We start from the raw sequence: 19,002 nt of genomic DNA on the forward strand, positions 1-19,002 counted from the left end.
CATGGCTGCAGTAGAGCAGAGGCTGGAGTGGTGGCAACACCGAGGACAGAGACTGATACAGCTGCTGGGCAGAGAGGCCCAGAGGCAGAGACCAGCTGGGTGCATGCAGACTTTCTCTGAGGTGGATGGGATTCCAGCACTTGACCTGCCACCATGGGAATAAAGTTGGGTATAAACCCTTTCACCCCAAGAACTTTCCATTGTCATTTTTTGGTCTCACAAGCTCCCTGAAACACTGAGACCTTGTCTTGCCAATGGGTTTAAGCCCTGGGCAAGTTTGCTATGGATTCAATGTGACCAAAGAAATTGACAGCAAAACGTTCTTGGGGTGAAAGGGTTATAGCCAACTTTATTTCCAGGTGGCAGGTCAGTCACTAGAATCCCGTTCACTCAGAGTGAGTCTGTGTGCAGCAAGCCAGTCTCTGCCTCTGGGCCCCTCTGTCCACACAGCCATCCTCTGGGCCTCTGTCCTCGGCACTGCCACCACTCCAGCCTCTGCTCTGCTCTCCTGCAGCCTTGCAGCCCTGTCACTGAGCACCGGGTGGAACTCTTTATAAAGAGTCAACAGCCATGTATTGCCCACAGGTGTGCAGTGAGCTAGTCAACCAGGGCCAGGTGAGAATCCTGGCCACAGGAACTCTCATTTTATCCACAGACCTAATCATAGGATGCTTCCTTTCCCACCTCTTCTCACACCATATTATAAAGGTCAATTTATAGCAATTCCTTTACCCAGTACATTACATCCCACTACTAAGAAAAAATTCACCAGGCATACCAAAAGGTAAAAAAAAACAAAAAAATAACACACACTTTGAAGAGACATAGCAAACATCAGAATCAGACACAGCACAGATGTTGGAATTATCACACCAAAAATTTAAGACAACTATGAGAATGCCTTTGATGGGCTTTTTAGTAAAAAGAATGTGGCTGAGGAAAGAATCTCTGAGCTATGTATCTCTGAGGATGTATCAATAGAACCATGAAAGCAAAAAGCCAAGTGAACAAGACTGGACAAAACAGAACAGATTATCCAAAGACTGTGAAACAAGCACAAAATGTGTAACATATGTGTAATCAGAGTACCAGAAGGGGAAGAAAAAGAGAAAAGAACAGAAGAAAAGTGTGATGTAATAATTCCTGCTAATATCCTTGAATTAATATCGAACACAAAACCACTGATTCCAAGAAGCTTATAGAACACCAAGCAGATAAAGGCCAAAAAATTCCCCCTGGGCATACCATTTTCAAATGACAAAAAATCAAATATATTGAAATATCCTGAAAGTCACCAGAGTGGAAAAATCAACACCTTACCAAGAGAACAAAAACAAGAACTGAACCCAACTTTTCCTCAAGAAACCAGGAGCAAGAAGAAAGTGGAGTGAAATAATTAAAGTACTAGGAGAAAACACAAAAATGAAAACAACTACCAAAACAGAATGCTATATGAAACTAGCTTTCAAAAGTGGAGAAACAAAGATGTTCTCACACAACCAAAAACAGGGAATTTGTTGCCAGTAGAACTGTGCTGCAAGAAATGTTAAAGGAATTTCTTTGGAGAGAAGGAAAATAATAAAATAATACAGGTGAGAAACTCAGATGAACACAAAGAAATAGCATCAAAGAATAAATAGTTTTATAAAATAAAAATGTTTATATTTCTTATTATTCATTGATTAGTTAACAGTTTGTTAAATTTAATATCAATAATTTATGTGATTATATGCCTATGTGTATTTTATATGTATATTTTCTTATGAATAAGTGAAATATGAATGACAGTGGTAATACAAGAAATGGGAAGGAGGAATTAGGATTACTTTATTATAAGATACACTGCCCATTATGTGCACAGTGTTATTTGAAAATCGATTTGGATCAGCTGTAAATGTATATTTCAGACTCCAGGACAGGCACTAAAAAAAGTAAAAAACAGTGGCCATTTAAGCTGATGCTGTTTTCTCTGTGGGGTCTGATATGCAATGGCTGCAAACAGCAGTCTCCTTGGTAGTGTATGCAGACTGTTGCTTATATAAAGGGTTCCCTAAGGGACATTGAAACAGCTATTTCCAGTGACCCTCAAGCTGTCCCCACTCTAGGCTCTGGACAGGTATGTAATTTTGGCCCCTGGGCACAGTGGCCATGATACACAGGCTAAGTCATCAGGTCCATCTGCACCAAGCTACAGACAAAAAGCATATGACTTAGGCCTTATACAGCATCAAGTTACCTAACATCCTGACGGGCCATATGCCCAAGAAGGGTGGCTTTACCAAGTTTAATGTGGTTGGATTTGAAGACATGGTAGCTGAAAAGTGGCTTGTCTGAGATGGCTGTGAGGTTAAACATATTTCTAATCATAGACCCTAGACAAATAGTGGGCCATGAACTCATAAAGGCCATCCTTACCAATAAAACCTACTTCCTGTCCAAAAACAAACAAAAAACAGGTATGACTGATATGCTAAGAAAGGAAAGAAAATGGGATCATATAGAATGCTCACTTATAACCACAAAAGGCAAAAAAAAGAATGGAAGACAAAAATAGGAATAAAAACAGGGCAATTAGTAGTTAATAGTAACAATTATAGTAGAAATTAATCCAATTATATCAACAATCAGTTGGAATGTCAATGGCCTAAACATGTCAATTAAAAGTGATGTCAGAGTGAATAAAAAAATAAGACCCATCTATTTATTGTTTATAAGAAACCCAATTTAAATATAAAGACATATATAAATTAAAAGTAAATCATGAATACAGATATACTAGGCTAATATTAATAGAAAAGAAATACTAGAGTTAGTTATATTAATTTCAAATAAGAATTCAGAGGTAAAATATTATCAGAGATAAAGAAGGAGCATTAGATAATCATAAAGGAGTTTATTCTCTGAGAAGACATAATAGTCCTTAATATGTATGTGCCTAACAATACAAAATCAAAATACATGATTCAAAAACTAATGGAACTGCAAAGAGAAACAGTTGAATCCAGTATATAAGTTGGAGACTTCAACATCCCTCTATCACAAATGGACAGACAGATCTAGCTGGTAGGAAATCAGTAAGGATACAGTTGAACTCAGCAATACATCAATCAACTGGATAAAATTGACATTTATGGACTTCATTCAACAACAGTGGAGAACACATTCTTTTCAAGCTCACACAGAACATTCACCAAGATAGACCATATTCTTGGCCATAAAACAGCTTAACAAATTTAAACGAATAGAAATCATACAGTGCTTATTATCAGACCACAACGGATTAAACCAGAAATCAGTAACAGAGAGAGAACTGGAAAATCCCAAAATACATGGAGATGAAACAACACACTTTCAAATAACACACTGATCAAATAGAAAGCTCAAGAAAAATTTAAAAAATATATTTTTAATACAAGGCTAATATATACAAAAGTCAATGGTTTTCCAATATATCAAGAATAAAAAATTAAATTTAAAATTAAAGACACAATCCATTTACATTAGCACAACAAAAATATGAAATACTGAGGCATAGATCTAACAAAATGTGTGCAAGATCTGTATGAGGAAAACTACAAAACTCTGATTAATGAAATCAAATAAAAGCTTAATAAATGCCTGGATATTCCATGTCATAGGTAGGAAGGTTCAGTATTGTCAATATGTCAGTCCTTTCCAACTTGATCTATAAATTCAGTGCAATTCCAGTCAAAATTCTAGCAAGAGCTATATTGTATATATCAACAAACTGATGAAGTTTTAAAGATATACATACATACATGGAGAGAGAGAGACAGAGAGAACATTTTTCCCTTTTATTTTCTGCTTCTCTCTGATCAGTGTTGAATATTTTCTCAGAGAGTCAGATAGCATTTACATCTGCAAGTTATAAAATTCTGTCACAACTAATCTATAGTTGAAGAACAAAAGTAACATAAACAATATATAAGCAAATGAACATGGCTGTTTTTCTATAAAACATTATTTATAATTGCTTATCTTCAAATTACATTTTCTTTCACAAAAAAATTAAAATTAGTATAAAAATGTAAGCTCTAATATAAAATTGGTGAGAGATATGCAAAGGAAATTCACCAAATAAAAATATAGTGTTAATACACGAGTGAAAAAATATCCAAATTTACATTTAATAAAGAAAACATACCTTAAAAGAGTAAGTGGCTACTACTTTGTCAAATTTAAAAAGTTACCATGATCATTGTTTTCTATAGCAAAGTTTTGTTTTTATAGATGTTTTTGTAGAATTATCTAGTGTTGGCACTTGGCAAGACAAGTGGGAACTTTCAGATATAGCTAAATATACCAGATTATTTAATATTTCTAACTGTAAGACTCTTAGAGCCCTAAAAGTTAGCATGTCCTTTGGTTCATCAACCCCTCTTTGGAAACTGATTTCTAGAGAAAATTTTATTTTAAATTAACAGGTATACATTAGACCTACTAGTCTAGTGGTGTTCACACTTTAATATTTAAATTACCTAAGTCTCTGTGGTATAATTGTTAATGGTATACAGGAGACTTTAATAAGCCATTAAGTTAATAAAGCTGGTTATAAAATAGCATTCAGTATGTTCTTGATTTGTTATAATTACTAATATATGAATCTATTTATATAATATGCAGAAACATATCTGTTAAAATGTAGGGAACGGCCTTTGTCTTCTCACATATCTGAAGGCAGAATAGGAAAGCACCTTCCCCCATGCCTGAACGCAGCACGGGAAAGCACCAGCTTGAGAACAACCGGTGCAGTCCTTGGAAGTTATCTGCCCACAAAAACGTATCTTGCCCTCGAAGAAGAGCCAAGACTCCTCACTCTGAAAATAGGGAGACCTTGAGGACGAGTGAAAACACTGCCCCTGCTTCTGGCCTGCCCCCCCGCCCCCCCCAGAAGGGAAAGATGAGTATAGCACTTGGCTGAGGTCCGAGAAAGGCAGTATAAAAATAAAGGTGCTGCGCCACATCGGGGCTGCAGCCATTGTCTGTCTGTGTTGTCTGTGTTTTTTGTTCTCTCACTTCACCCAAAGAAAATGTGCGGCACCTTACATCTGGCGCCCAATGTGGGGCGTCCTCTCAGAGTGAGTGTACATATATTCAGCTCCACGCCTCCCCTTCAGACTGTTTGACTTCGACGGCAGGCACCATCATGTTAAAATCTTATGGATATATAGGAGTAAGTATATTATTTTCTACCTTGTACTTGCTTTCTACTATAATATATGCTGTGGTTTTGCAAAATAAAGTTCTGTCCTAGTACATAAGGAAAATATACATTTCCTCACAGAAAAGTTAGAAAGTGAGTTCAGTGTCAGTATGAAAAATAATCCATATGATCACAGAACATATTACTTATTACTATTTAGGGAATTGTAAATTTTCTAAATTTCATATAATCATGTGTATGAATGTTTATATTTATAACTTTATTAATAAATTTTAGCATCCTGAAGATGAAATGTGAATTTTTAATGAATGCATGAACTATTAATAAACATAATTGTTAATTGCTGCATAATTCTACATGATTTTGCATAATTGCACATAGTTCTATTGTGCTGAAATCTATTTAGCTATTCCTGGACAATTAGATTTTTTATTTAAATATTATAAACAGTCCTGATATACATATCTATATGTATTTGCATGAGTTTTTAAAAATACATAAAAATTGTTTCCTTTAACTAATTTCTATATGTATACTGCTGTGCAAAAAAGGCCAAACACTTTAATGAATCTTTGCATATTAAGTCCTTTCCTTTAGATATGTAAATGTTCCTAAAACAGACCTCAAATTAATTGTTGAGTTATTAGCAGTTTGACATTGATATTTAAAATGCTGTCCTCTAAAGAAATGGCTAAAACCTGAACTAAAAAAATGTTTTTAGAAGTAGGGCTTAGTTTATGAATGGACATTTTCTTATGGGGTCAGGACACAGAGTTAGGTGGTCTAGTTAGACAGACAGGAACACTAGATTATAGAAAAAAGGCAAAGACTCTCAAGGTTGAGAAAAACATAAAAGGAAGAAATGAATATATATGGTAGGTAGGCTTGACTACTTTTCCTAACCTATCCTGACCTGTACACATTTATTACTTTTGTATTACACAGTTGAGTCCTGTTGTTTCTCTCTTTTACAGGCTGAAGTTTGAAGAAGTAAAAAGAAGAAAAAATGATACTCAGTGAAGGAGTTTATTGTCTGACAAAGCAGAAATCAACTTTAAAATGCCTTCTTTGGGCAAAATGAAAATAGCCAAATGTCAGATTCAGGCAGCTTCATATGCTCTGGTTGAGGACATCTGTCTCAGACAGGATTGGATGTGAATACTAAGTTTCCACTAGGAGGTTGGAAGCTGTATGATGAGATCTGCTGCCCAGTGCCTTGAATGTATTTGGAAAACAGAGCCAGGTTTGTTGAAGGTGAAAGAGAGCAGAACCACATATAAGCCCCTGTATTGTTCAGAGATTTTCATTTATCTCCATCTTCACATACATGCTTTGGTGAAAATTTTCTAATCCTAAAACTTACAAACTAGGAACAGCTGATATATATGTATCAGTTTTCTTCACCTAGAAAGAAGAAACTTCCATTTATGGTATTACATTTATAGTATCATTATTGGGATGGGATTTTGTTATGAATTTGTATTTTGAGAGCTTTCCATAATTCTCTTTTGAGAGGGGCTAGCCATTACTCTCTTGTCGGGTGCTCCCAACAGGATTGAAATACACATGTACCAGAGCATGAACAAACTACTATCTGCTGAGTAAAATTCAGATTTAACCATGGAGTGTAAATCTAGCAAGAAAGCCTACGCTTTTTGGAAAGCATGGACTTGACAGCCTGTGGGCAGTGAGAAACAAATAGAGGCTTCTCTATTAGGGGAATGAAAGCATTGATGATATTTGTAATTATTCATTCCTTTATTTACCAACTTTAGTGAATGTTGACCACGGAGAATATAAGCAATGGTAAGGCACAGTCTGAGTCTCTACCCTGAAGAAATCAACAAGACAAGGTGCAGAGATCTAAGAACCATTCAAACCTAGCATTATGTTGAACTACTATCACTTCCAGGAGAAGTGGTCCTAAAAGCAAAAGTCAGAATGTGACCAGGCTAAAAGCCTGATTATGTGATTTAGTCATTTCTAATTATTAAAATATGAGATGAAATGTCTACACATTTTATAAATTTTTAACATGAAAGAATATAAATAGGAAACTGGTATGTGCTTCATATCTTACCTTCTAGAAACTACAACTGTTTGTATTTTGGTGATTTTTAAAAACATTTTTAGAAAATTATCAAGAGACAGTTCAAACAACAAAATAGTAGCCACCACCCAGAATGAGGGTTCTTATTATCCCTAGCTATGTATTTATTGTTTAATGCATTCAGTGAATTAGGATATATTCACAGTTAATATTTCAATTCTTATTTGAAAATCTTCAGAAATCAAATGTTTCAATGTACATTATTTATTTATCTTTTCTGTACTTCTTTAATGATAATTCCATGCATGCTCCAGTGCTTACTTATGCCACCCCCACAATATCACTAACATGAAACTTTCTGTAAATTCATCCATGTTAAGCTTTGAGGATGAATAAGGTGTTAACTTTTAGGATGATGGGGAGGCAATGTAACAAGCCAAAAACTGCATAATTATTTGTTTTCCAAAATTCATTTGTCTTATAGTCAATTTGGGCAGCTACAACAAAATACCATAGACTAGGTCATTTCAACAAGAAACATTTATTTCTCACAGTTCTAGAGGCTGGGAAGTACACCATTAAGGTGCTGGCCAATTCAGTACCTAGTGAGAGCCAACTTCTGGCCTGCAGACATCCTCCTTCCAGCCATTTGCTCACATGGCCTTCCCTCCTTACCTGCTCCTGGAGAGAAGAGCTCTCTTGTCTTTTCCTCTTTCATAAGGACATCATTCCCATCATGAGGACCCCATGCTCCTAATGTAATTTAATCTTAATTACCTTCTTTAAGTCCCAACCCCCAAAACCAATACAACAGGCTTAAGGTTTCAATATCTGAATTAGTTGGAGGGAGGGGGACACAAATATTCAGTCCATTGCACCAGTAAAGCCTTTCCCAAAGGCCTGTGTCTGCTGCGGATTGACTACATAGCCACTTAAATCCAGCAATATATTTGAAAAGTGAATTTAAAAAAAAATCTAGTTTAGAAGAGATCAAAAGATTAGGTGAGCAGCATTTTCCACAGCCATTATCTGTAAGCAAAGGCATAGTATAGAAATGTCTGTATAAACATGTAGGGGTAGAGGGGATACCTTATTCTACCAATTATATCTATATGCTATTTCTAGCATTTACACAGTCCTTCACCTGTGACATTTATTGATTTATGTAACCTCTTACTACTTTAGATAGACTTCAAACTAGTAGTGGAGAGTAACAGCGCTCCTCAATAGTGTGTTCATTATAATAACTAAAACATTATAATACATCCAAATATGCTACATGAGACCTTTGGATTGAACACATTTCTCCATACTCTACTGAGGGACTGCTTGAGGGAGGAAGTGGAGTGGGCGTGGACAGGAGATGAGATTTCTGCAATTTCTAGTCTCCTTTTCCTTCCACTTTTCATCTAACTATCACAGACATATTAACATGCTTCTCTGTGATCTATGCACATTCCAGCAGTATCATGCCACAGAAATTTATCTGACAGGTAACATACGTCCAACATTTAAACTTCTACCATGTTTCACCAAACAACTATTTCATTTTTGTTAGCTTACTGTTGAAAACAAAATATAGGTTATTTACTATTCTGTCCTTTTATTACTAAATAAATATGTAAATAACCAAATTATACTAATCTGAATTAGTTCACATTGGTGGCAAATTAAAAGGGTGAGTATTATCTGGTCATGTTATTTGATAAGGTAACAAATCACACCTTTGGAAACAGGGATGTATGTCTGCACCTTAGCTTCCATAAGTAGCTCCAAAGAATTTATACTGGACCTAAGACTCTCTTCCCAACCCAACATCATGTTCATAAATATCTGAGATTACCTGTAATTGGACTCAAACCCTCCATATTTGGAAACATTTGTAAATGGCATTGAAAGTTGTGAGGTTTCAGAGACAGAGGATAGTCTTGAATGGCTGTGAGTCTACCAGCACTTTATGTTTCTGGTTCTTCTGTCTTGTATACCCCACTCTCTGTCCTCCCGAGGAATTTAGAAACCAAAGGAGGCCAATATCTCCTCTATGCAGGCAAACAGAAAAGCAGCTAATCTTATCAACCTTTGAATAATCTTCAAAAATTCCTCTGTATTTTAAGATTATCTACAACACCAATCATCGGAAAAGAACAAATAAATGTCTTTACCAATAACTATTAATTTGTTTATGCTTTGTCTTATTGTTAAAAAATTAAAATAATGTACAGAATTATGTACTTTATAATCAGATTAAAATAAGCATAGAGTAATCAGAGCAAATGGGGAGGAAAAAATGAACAAGATCATCAAGTTGGTAAGTCCTTTTGTTTACCTGCTTTTACAAGTAGACTGTGATCCATCTGTTATGGTTATCAAACGTAATATTGTATTTTATTTTTTTCTCTTAAATATGCTGTCTTCCCAGAGAAATCACTATTGCACAGCAGTTTAAACCTTCAGGGAAGTTGGGAAATAGATTAATATCTGTAGATTATTTTAAATGTAATTAAGGATCTAAGACAGTTCAAAATCCCACAGCAAAAATATTGCTTCTTCACAGGGCTGTGTGACAAATGCGTCCATTTGGGCAGTGGACGACTTATGTGGAGTGATAATGAAGGAGTCAATATTCCACGGTGATTAGATGTAGTAGGTGACAAATTACTTCCTTCCTTACTCCCCACATGGTCCCTTAAGGCCAGCCTCATAAATATAGGGATTTACTGCTGCAGCTTTAGTAAGCAGAGAAGTAGGAAGAGTCTGCACTCATAGCCAAAGGAAATTATTTTCTTTAGAATCAACATGGACATGTAAAAAAAGACTTCGTCCAGAGGACTGCATTAAGAACATATTTTAACTTGAAGAGGCTCTATTTTTCTTTCATCTTCAGTCATTCTTTATATTAGCTTGATAGATCAATTTTTTAATTTTAACTGGACCTAAGCCTCTGTAGGACAATAGCAGCATTTTGATCCTAGAGCACATTTAAAATCTAGCATAGGGAAATTTCCAATGTAATCAACATTTACTTTAGTGATTGTTATCTGAGAACAAAGACAGTTTTATTTCTTCCTTCCTGATTTGTATACCTTTTCTTGTCTTGTCTTAATGCTATAGAGAGTACTTTCAGTATGGTGTTGAAAAGAAGTGGTGAAATGGGATATTTTTCCTTATATCTGATCTTAGTGGGAAAACTTTGATGTTCTCACCATTAAGTATGTCAGCTGCAGATTTTTTGCAGATGTTTTCTTCAAGTTGGAGAATTTTTACTCTATTCCTAGTTTGCTGAGATATTTTTTATCTTGAACCTGTGTTGAATTTTATCAAATTTTTTCAGTAAATCTATTGATACAATCATGTAATTGTCCTTCTTTAGCCTGCTTATGTGATGGAATAAATTAATTGATTTTCTATGGTGAAATTGCCTTGTGTACCTGGGATCAATCCTTCTGGCGATGGTATATATTTCTTATTGTACATTATTAGATTGAGGACTTTTTCACCTATGTTCATGTGAGGTATTGGTCTAGTTTTCTTGTAATGTGATTGTCTTATTTGTAATTAAGCTAATGATGGCTTCACAGCATTGTGATTATGAATGAATAAATTGGTAATTATTTTTTCTATTTCTATATTCTGGAAATGATTGTAGAGAATTGGTATAATTTGTTCTGTAATGTACCTGGTACTTTCTATTTGGGAAGGTTATTAATTATTAATTAAATTTCTTTAAAGGTTATATATCTATTCAAACTGTCTTTTACTTCCTTTGCTATTTTTTTTGCAGACTATGTCTTTCAAGGAATTAGAATATTCCATCTAAGTCATCAAATTTGTGAGCATAGAATTGTTCATATTGTGTATTTATTTCTCTTTTAATGTCCATGGAATCTGTAATTATGTTCCCCCTTCATTTTTTATACTAGTAATTTGTACCTTCTTAGTTTTTTAGCAGGGCTAGAGGCTTGCCAATTCTATTGATATTTTCAAAGTATAAACTTGGTTTCGTTGATTTTTCTCTGTTGATTTCCCATTCTCAATTTGATTTCATCTCTAATATTTATTATTTCCTTTCTTCTTAATTTGAGTTTAATGTGCTCCTTTTTTTCTATTTTCTCTTGTGGAACTCAGATTATTGATTTCAGCCTTTTCTTTTTTGTATTATATGCATTCAATGCTATACATCTGCATCCCACAGATTTTTAAAGGTGTATTTTCATTGTCATTTAGTTCAAAATATTTAAATTTCTTTTGAGACTTCTTCTTTGGCCCAAATGTTATTGTGAAGTGTGTTATTTAATTTCCAGTTATTTTGGGAGTTCTCAGCTGTCTTTCTGTTATTGATTTCAAGTTTAATTTCATTGTGTTCTGAGAGTAGACATAATATGATTTATTTTGTTTTAAACTTATTGAGGTGTTTTTGATGGCCCAGAATTAGGTCTGTATTGGTAAATGTTGCATATGAACTTGAGAAGAATGTATATCCTGCTGGTGTTGGATGAAGTAGTCCATAGATGTCAATTATATTCAGTTGATTAATGGTATTGTTGAATTCCACTATGTCCTTACTGATTTTCTGCCTGCTAGATCTGTCCATTTGTGATAGAGAGGTGTTGAAGTCTCCAACTTAGATAGCGGATTCACCTGTTTCTCTTTGCTATTCTATTAGTTTTTGCTTCATGTATTTTGATGCTGTATTGTTAGTTGCATACACATTAATGATTGTTATGTCTTCTTGGAAAATAAGTCCCTTTTTGGTTATACAATATTCCCTCTTGACCCCCGAAAACATTTTTGGCTCTGAATGTTGCTTTATTTGAAGTTAACTACTCTAGCTTTTCTTTTTTTTAAAATCAATATTAGCATGATATATCTTTGTCGATGCATGTACTTTTACCTTACATATGTCCTTGTATTTAAATAGGGTTTCTCATGAACAGTACAAAGATGGATCATTGTTTTGATCCGCTCTAACAATCTCTGTGTTTTAATTAGTACATTAAGACCTCTGACATTTAAAGTAGTTATTGATATAATTGGATTACTATGTACCATATTTTTTACTCTTTTCTGTTCCTTGCCCTCATTTTTTAATTTTGTCTTCCACTCTTTTCCTGCCTTTTGTAGTTTAAATATAAATGGATACTATTAAATGATTCCATTTTCTTCTCCTTTCTTGTTGCATCAATTGTCCTTCCTTTTTAATTTTTTGAATGGTTGCCCTAGAGTTTAACACACACATTTACAACCTATTTAAGTATACTTTAAAATAACACTATACTGCTTCACAGGTAGTGAAAGTACCTGATAATAATAAAAGAATTACAATTCTTTCCTCTTGCTCCCATACCATTGCTGTTATTCATTTCAATAACATATAAGCATACATAAATATGCTTACATGGATGTGTAAGCTTGCATAAATGTTCTTTATAAACAAATTTTATGTTAGATCAATTAAGAATAAGAAAAAAAGTATTTTTATTTCATTCTCACATTCCTTCTCCAATGGGCTGTGAACTTCAAAAATGCTTGTCAATTTTCCTCTCTTTTTAGGTGGGACAAGATGGCTAGAGTGGGGCTGGAGTTTGGTATTTCTCCACCTGTGGTTGATTGGACTTTGAGAAAACTTCAAAGGGTTAGGATCTGGTAAAATAATTTCTCATTTAGGCAAGGCTTGTTATGAAGAAAAGGATGCTCTGGCATATTTCACAGTGGTTACTTTTCCTTGCCCCTGCCAGAAGTAGTAGGAAATTTTTCTCTGAGAAATTTGTTGTAAAAACCTGGTAGAACTCCTGGTGGTAAAACTCACAAAGATGTCAGTGTCCCACTATGGCTTGTCTCCTGGAGTTTTTAGCTCTCATACTTGTCCACACTGAGTGTCTAGCAATTTGTCAATTATGTTTATGTTTTCCTCCTCAGGACTGGTTCCTGTGTGGCATTTACTCATAGGTTTCTGCTCTGGTATGTTGTGATTCACTGTGTATGCCTGTGGGTGTCTCTAATTTTGGGGACAGCAGTTTGCCCTGTGACCTCACTTCCCTTATACATCTAAGAGGAGTTGCTGATTTTTCAGTTTGTTCAGATATTTACTTGTTGGACAGAGTGACCAGCTCCTTACTACTTGACTTGAAACTGGCACCAGTTCAATTTCACATCTTCTATATTCTCTGTGAAGTTTGCTGCTAATTATGTTGGGAGGATGTATGCAGTAGGATACTTGAGGTACTTGAATAGTAGACTTGTGGAAAATTATGAAATAGATGTGAGAAGTAATGGAAAAGCTGACTAAAAAAAAAGATTGAATGTTTTCTGGACAATGTTAATGCTTACTTAAACTAGGAGATCAAGTCTGAGGAAATATAAAGGCCTAGGGGGACAGCAAAGCCTAAGAAAAGTATTAATAAATAATAGGTGCAAAAAGGATGCTAGAAGAGGGCAAGGAATGAACAGGGTGGCATGGGAGTTTTTTCATATTGATTAGAGAATTATTGAAATAATGAACCTGATTGACCAAGTATGAAAAATGGAAGACAGAAGAAATTAATGCACAAAGAATAACTATGTATGCCAATAACCCAGAAATCTTCAATGGGAGGATAATATGACAGTTGGCCTATATAGAGTGGGACTCTGCAACTAGGTAACTTTATCTTTTGATTAGTTTGATGTAAATGTTGATGTCTCAGGCATAACAAAATTATCTGCTAAAATCAAGAGAATTTCATTGGAAATAAAGTCTATTTCAGATTCAGGATTTTGGATAAATTTCCCTTCTAGATATTAAAATCAACCACGATGTTGGCAAGAGTTAGTGTAGAGAAAGACAATTGCTGAAGTTGAGAAAACTGAAAGACATCTCCTCCTTCAGTGCAATTCAGTCACTAAGGCCTGTGATTCTACTTTCTGAGTCTCTTTTCTGTCTGACCAGTTACTTCCAACATAGCATCACAACTTGAATTATTTAGTTAAACTACTGCAATATCTTTCCAATGGATCTCCTGCTTTACAAATGTTTTTTTTATTTTAATTAATTAATTAATTTATTTATTTATTTATTTATTTTTGAAGAACATTATGTTTACTAGGCTCTCCCCTACCCCAAGTCCCCCCCACAAACCCCATTACAGTCATTGTCCATCAGCATAGTAAGATGTGGTAGAATCACTACTTGTCTTCTCTGTGTTGCACAGCCCTCCCCTTTCCCCCACCCCCCACATTATACATGCTAATCATAATACCCCCTTTATTCTTCCCTGCCCTTATCCCTCCCTACCCTCCCATTCTCCCCAGTCCCTTTCCCTTTGGTAACTTTAGTCCATTCTTGGGTTCTGTGATTCTGCTGCTGTTTTGTTCCTTCAGTTTTTCTTTTGTTCTTATACTCCACAGATGAGTGAAATCATCTGGTATGTGTTTTCCTCTGCTTGGCTTATTTCACTGAGCATAATACCCTCTAGATCCATCCATGTTGTTGCAAATGGTAGGATTTGTTTTCTTCTTATGGCTGAATAATATTCCATTGTGTATATGTACCACATCTTCTTTATCCATTCATCTACTGATTGACACTTAAGTTGTTTCCATTTCTTGGCTATTGTAAACAGTGCTGCAATAAACATACGGGTGCATCTGTCTTTTTCAAACTGGAGTGCTGCATCCATCGGGTAAATTCCTAGAAGTGGAATTCCTGGGTCAAATGGTAAGTCTATTTTGAGCATTTTGAGGAACCTCCATATTGCTTTCCTCAATGGCTGAACTAATTTACATTCCCACCAGCAGTGTAGGAGAGTTCACCTTTCTCCACAACCTCGCCAACATTTGTTGTTGTTTGTCTATTGGATGGTGGCCATCCTTACTGGTGTGAGGTGATATCTCATTGTGGTTTTAATTTGCATTTCTCTGATGACTAGTGATTTGGAGCATCTTTTCATGTTTCTGTTGGCCATCTGAATTTCTTCATTGGAGAACTGCCTGTTCAACTCCTCTGCCCATTTTTTAATTGGATTATTTGCTTTTTGTTTGTTGAGGAGCATGAGCTATTTATATATTTTTGATGTCAAGCCTTTATTGGATCTGTCATTTATGAAAAATATTGTCCCATACTGTAGGGAACCTTTTTGTGCTATTGATGGTGTCCTTTGCTGTACAGAAGCTTTTCAGCTTGATGTAGTCCGACTTGGTCATTTTTGCTGTTGTTTTCCTTGACCATGGAGATGTGTTCATGAAGAAGTCACTCATGTTCACATCCAAGAGATTTTTGCCTGTTTTTTTTCTAAGAGTTTTATGGTTTCATGACTTACATTCAGGTCTTTGATCCATTTTGAATTTACTTTTGTGTAAGGGGTTAGACAGTGATCCAGTTTCATTCTCTGTCCAGTTTTGCCAGCACCATCTGTTGAAGAGACTGTCATTTCCCCATTGTATGTCCATGGCTTCTTTACCATATATTAATTGACCATATATGTTTGGGTTAATGTCTGCAGTCTCTAATCTGTTCCGCTGGTCTGTGGCTCTGTTCTTGTGCCAGTACCAAATTGTCTTGATTACTATGGCTTTGGCTATTTGGGGTCTTGGTGTTTCCATATGAATTTTTGAACTATTTGTTCCAGTTCATTAAAGAATGTTGTTGTTAATTTCATAGGGATTGAATCAAATCTGCATATTGCTTTGGGCAGGACGGCCATTTTGACGATATTAATTCTTCCTAGCCAAGAGCATGGGATGAGGTTCCATTTGTTAGTGTCCCCTTTAACTTCTCTTAAAAGTGTCTTATAGTTTTCAGGGTATAGGTCTTTCACTTCTTTGGTTAGGTTTATTCCTAGGTATTTTATTCTTTTTGATGCTATTGTGAATGGAATTGTTTTCCTGATTTCTCTTTCTATTGGCTCATTGTTAGTGTATAGGAAAGCCACAGATTTCTGTGTGTTAATTTTGTATCCTGCTACTTTGCTGTATTCCAATATCAGTTCTAGTAGTTTTGGAGTGGAGTCTTTAGGGTTTTTTATGTACAATATCATGTCATCTGCAAATAGTAACCGTTTAACTTCTTCTTTACCAGTTTGGATTTCTTGTATTTCTTTGTTTTGTCTAATTGCTGGCTAGGACCTCCAGTACTATGTTGAATAACAGTGGGGAGAGTGGGCATCCCTGTCTTGTACCCGATCTCAGAGGAAAAGCTTTAAGCTTCTCGCTGTTAAGTATGATGTTGGCTGTGGGTTTATCGTATATGGCCTTTATTATGTTGAGGTACTGCCCTCTATTCCCATTTTGCTGAGAGTTTTTATCATGAATGGATGTTGAATTTTGTTGAATGCTTTTTCAGCATCTGTGGAGATGATCATGTGGTTTTTGTCTTTCTTTTTGTTGATGTGGTGGATGATGTTGATGGAGTTTCGGATGTTGTACCATCCTTACATCCCTGTGATGAATCCCACTTGGTCATGGTGTATGATTCTTTTGATATATTTTTGAATTCGGTTTACTAAATTTTATTGAGTATTTTTGCTTCTACATTCATCAGGGATATTGGTCTGTAATTTCTTTTTTGGTGGGGTCTTTGACTGGTTTTGGTGTTAGGGTGATATTGGCTTCCTAGAATGAGTTTGGGAGTATTCCCTCCTCTTCTATTTTTTGGAACACTTTAAGGAGAATGGGTATTATGTCTTCTAAGTGTGTCTGATAAAATTCCGAGGTAAATCCGTCCGGCCCGGGAGTTTTGTTCTTGGGTAGTTTTTTGATTAACGTTTCAATTTCTTTGCTCATAATTGGTTTGTTTAACTTTTGTGTTTCTTCCTTGGTCAGTCTTGGGAGGTTATATTTTTCTAGGAAGTTGTCCATTTCTTCTAGGTTTTCCAGCTTGTTGGCATATAGGTTTTCATAGTAGTCTTTAATAATTCTTTGTATTTCAGTGGAGTCTGTCGTGATTTTTCCATTCTCATTTCTGATTCTGTTGATTTGTGTTGATTCTCTTTTTCTCTTAATAAGTTTGGCTAGAGGCTTATCTATTTTGTTTATTTTCTCAAAGAACCAGCTCTTGGTTTTGTGATTTTTGCTATTGTTTTATTCTTCTCAATTTTGTTTATTTCTTCTCTGATCTTTATTATGTCCCTCCTTCTGCTGACCTTAGGCCTCATTTGTTCTTTTTCCAATTTTGATAACTGTGACGTTAGACTATTCATTTGAGTTTGTTCTTCCTTGTTTAAATATGCCTGGATTGCTATATACTTTCCTCTTAAGACTACTTTTTCTGCGTCCCACAGAAGTTGGGGCTTTGTGTTGTTGTTCTTATTTATTTCCATATATTGCTGGATCTCCATTTTAATTTGGTCATTGATTATTTGACTATTTAGAAGCGTGTTGTTAAGCCTCCATGTGTTTGTGAGGCTTTTTGCTTTCTTGGTACAATTTATTTCTAGTTTTATACCTTTGTGGTCTGAAAAGTTGTTTGGTAGAATTTCAATCTTTTGGAATTTACTGAGGCTCTTTTTGTGGCATAGTGTGTGGTCTACTCTGGAGAATGTTCCATGTGCAGTTGAGGAGAATGTGTATCCTGTTGCTTTTGGGTGTAGAGTTCTGTAGATGTCTGTTAGGTCCATCTGTTCTAGTGTGTTGTTCAGTGCCTGTGTCCTTACTTATTTTCTGTCTGGTAGATCTGCCCTTTGGAGTCAATGGTGTGTTGAAGTCCCCTAAAATGAATGCATTGCAGTCTATTTCCTCCTTTAGTTCTGTTAGTATTTGTTTCACATATGCTGGTGCTCTTGTGTTGGGTGCATATATATTTATAATGATTATATCCTCTTGTTGGACTGAGCCCTTTATCATTATGTAATGTCCTTCTTTATCTCTTGTTACTTTCTTTGTTTTGAAGTCTATTTGGTCTTATACTTGTACTGCAACTCCTGCTTTTTTCTCCCTATTGTTTGCATGAAATATCTTTTTCCATCCCTTGACTTTTAGTCTGTGCATGTCTTTGGGTTTAAGGTGAGTCTGTTGTAAGTAGCATATAAATGGGTCTTGTTTTTTTATCCATTCAGTGACTCTATGTCTTTTGATTGGTGCATTCAGTCCATTTACATTTAGGGTGATTATTGATAGGTATGTACTTATTGCCATTTCAGGCGTTAGATTTGTGGTTACCAAAGGTTCCAGGTTACTTTCCTTACTATCTAAGAGTCTAACTTAACTCACTTAGTATGCTGTTACAAACACAATCTGAAGGTTCTTTTCTATTTGTCCTGCAGAGATGGTTTGTGGGATGTAAACTCTCTCAGCTTTTGCTTATCTGGAAATTGTTTAATCCCTCCTTCAAATTTAAATTACAATCTTTCCAGATAAAGAAATCTTGATTCCATGCCCTTCTCCTTTATGGCATTAAATACCTGATGCCACTCCCTTCTGGCCTGTAAGGTTTCTGCTGAGAAGTCTGATGTTAGTCTGATGGGCTTTCCTTTGTATGTGATCTTATTTCTGCCTCTGACTGCTTTTAACAGTCTGTCCTTTTCCTTGATCTTTCCCATTTTAATTACAATGTGTCTTGCTATTGTCTTCCTTGTGTTTCTTGTGTTGGAAGATCTGTGGATCTCCATGGCCTGAGAGACTATCTCCTTCCCCAGATTGGGGAAGTTTTCAGCAACTAACTCCTTGAAGACACTTTCTATCCCTTTCTGTCTCTCTCTTCTTCTTCTGGTATCCCTATAATGCGAATATTGTTCCGCTTGGATTAGTCACACAGTTCTCTTAATGTTCTTTCATTTTTAGAGATTCTTTTTTCTCT

General features: G+C 35.4%; 1 non-coding gene across 1 annotated transcript; it reads left to right on the forward strand.

Annotated features, from left to right (window-relative positions):
- Window positions 1-1,939: 1,939 nt before the first annotated feature.
- On the forward strand, window positions 1,940-2,071 carry LOC118971291 (small nucleolar RNA SNORA70). The gene has a single exon (XR_005059666.1). It is a non-coding gene; the product is annotated as a small nucleolar RNA SNORA70 (small nucleolar RNA).
- Window positions 2,072-19,002: the final 16,931 nt, after the last annotated feature.

The sequence above is a fragment of the Manis javanica genome, chromosome 1 (assembly GCF_040802235.1).
Source record: "Manis javanica isolate MJ-LG chromosome 1, MJ_LKY, whole genome shotgun sequence".
Lineage (NCBI taxonomy): Eukaryota > Metazoa > Chordata > Mammalia > Pholidota > Manidae > Manis > Manis javanica.